This window comes from Tamandua tetradactyla, chromosome 5 (assembly GCF_023851605.1).
Source record: "Tamandua tetradactyla isolate mTamTet1 chromosome 5, mTamTet1.pri, whole genome shotgun sequence".
Classification (NCBI taxonomy): domain Eukaryota; kingdom Metazoa; phylum Chordata; class Mammalia; order Pilosa; family Myrmecophagidae; genus Tamandua; species Tamandua tetradactyla.
In genome coordinates, this window is record NC_135331.1 from 153,272,514 (window position 1) to 153,274,730 (window position 2,217).

The following is a 2,217-nucleotide window of genomic DNA, read 5'->3' on the forward strand; positions in this document are numbered from 1 at the left end:
TCAGATGGCCTCCCTTGGCTGAAAAACCTAAGTCTAATGAGTTCAGCAATTTTGTGGATTAAAGCAAAAGGAAATGGAATTGTTACTATAACAATAATAAGTATAAGTAGACTAAGACTAGGTGAGAAAAACCATTACAAAAGTAAGTAAAACAGGGCTAATACTAGGCTAGAATAACCGTTACAAAAGTATAAACAAGGCTGAGACTAGGCCAGAATAACCATTACAATAGAAAGTATTAAAAATGGGTGCAGCTATTGAGTTTCAGTAATTTCAGGTATTAAGTTCTGCCTATTTTATGATATAGAAATGTAAAGAAGGATTTTATAAAACTTAACAGTAGCTAACTTTTCTTATATAAAGAAGGATTTTATAAAGAAAAGAGTTATGGGCCCCATCAGGCTAAAACAACCCGGGACTTCCCAGGGGCGGTTATCTGCTGCCTTTGTTATGCAAGGTTTTCTGCTGCCTTGGTTATGCAAGGTTGTAACTGCCGGAGAAAGTTTATCTAAGAATGCAACTGAGAAGGTTGAGTAAGGGAGTTTTGCACGAGACAGCTGCTTCTTGCAAGAAGCAGCTCCCATGACTCATGCGCGAAAAATGTTTGTTATCTGCTTCTTGCAAAATGTTCGTTATCTACTTCCTACATAAAGCAGAACCTGTAACTAATGTTCAACCCTCAAACCCCACACCCTTATCCTGGCCCTCAAAAGGCTTCCCAAAACCCAGGTTCGGGGCTCTCTGTTCCTGCGTGTTCAGTGAGCCCCACGCATGTGTGGTAAATAAACCCCTTGCGTGTTGCATGAGAGAACGTCTCTTGGAGTCTTCCTTTGCGTGGCAAAACTCTCGAATTCTCGAATTCTTACATTTGGAGGTTCCACCGAGATCGGCTCTTCGTAAGGGGAGGCTCCAACAGCTCTTTCTCTCGGGGTAAGTGAGGCCTTTTTGTCTGAGGTGCGATCGCTTAGTCTGTCAGACTGGCAGTGACTGTCGGAGAGTCGCGTGAGCACTCCCCGACCGCAACCGGCAGACGTGTCCAGGGGTTGCAGGTCACTCTCCCGAGGGACGCCTCGGGATTGGGGGACCTCCGGGGACGCCTGGAGGCTTCCTACAGGGCCGACTCTGATTCTGTTTCCCTTCTGACGGGGGGAGACTCGATCAAAGTCATCAGGCCAGTCTGAGCTGTGTCTGAAACTGTGTAAACATGGTGTGCCGGCTCTGTGTGTGTCTGTCTGTATTCGTGTGTTAGGAATTGTTTTTGTTTTAACAAAGATGGGTCAGGGAATGTTGACTCCACTTTCTCTGACCTTAAGACACTGGTCTGAGGTCAGGGAAAGAGGTCAGAATCTATCTCTTATTGTAAAAAAGGCAAATGGCAGACCTTCTGCTCGGCTGAGTGGCCCTCTTTTAACATGGAATGGCCTCGGGAAGGAGCTTTTCATCTACCCTTGATTTGGGCCGTCAAGTCAGTCGTCTTCTGCCCTGACCCGTATGGCCACCCGGACCAGCAGCCCTACATCATGGTGTGGTAGGACCTGGGTGAAAACCCACCTCCATGGGTAAAGCCGTTTCTCACTCCTCTTGGTCAACATGACTCTCCCTCTGTACTTCCAATCAAGGAGCCGGGTCCTTCTCAAGCTCCAAAACTCTATCCTTCTTTGCCTCCTGCAGTCTTACCAGAATCCCAATCGGATCTACTCCTCTTCGACACAGGTCCTTCTTCCCCTGCTCCCTGCTACCCACCCTCTCGGGTAAGAATCCCCACTCCTACGGGAGCAGCATACAACTCGAAAATATGCTTCTAGCTTATGCTATGATTGGTACCGCTGGGTGCAAGGCAAAGCACTGCAAAGGAGGGCCAAAACAATTAAAGGCCATTTTCGAGCTCCTTGAGAAGTATGCCTCATCTTGCATAGAGGTTCACTCTGCAAAAATTCCTCTCCCCAGAAAAACAGAGCCGCAAACAACCTGGGGGATGAGGCCTCTACTTCCCCCAGCAAAGGTTAATGCCAAAAGAATGCTGGATCAGCATTCTTCCTCCATCCTTTAAAAAAAAAAAAAAAACAAAGGGAGGAAATGTTGGGGACAATTAAAATAGCATGTATAAAATCTACCCTCAGCAATGCCGGAAACATGCAACATGGCCGCCAGGGCTGAAACAAAGAACTAGCCATTGTCCACTGTGCTAGCCACCAAAGAGGTTCAGAACCAGTAACC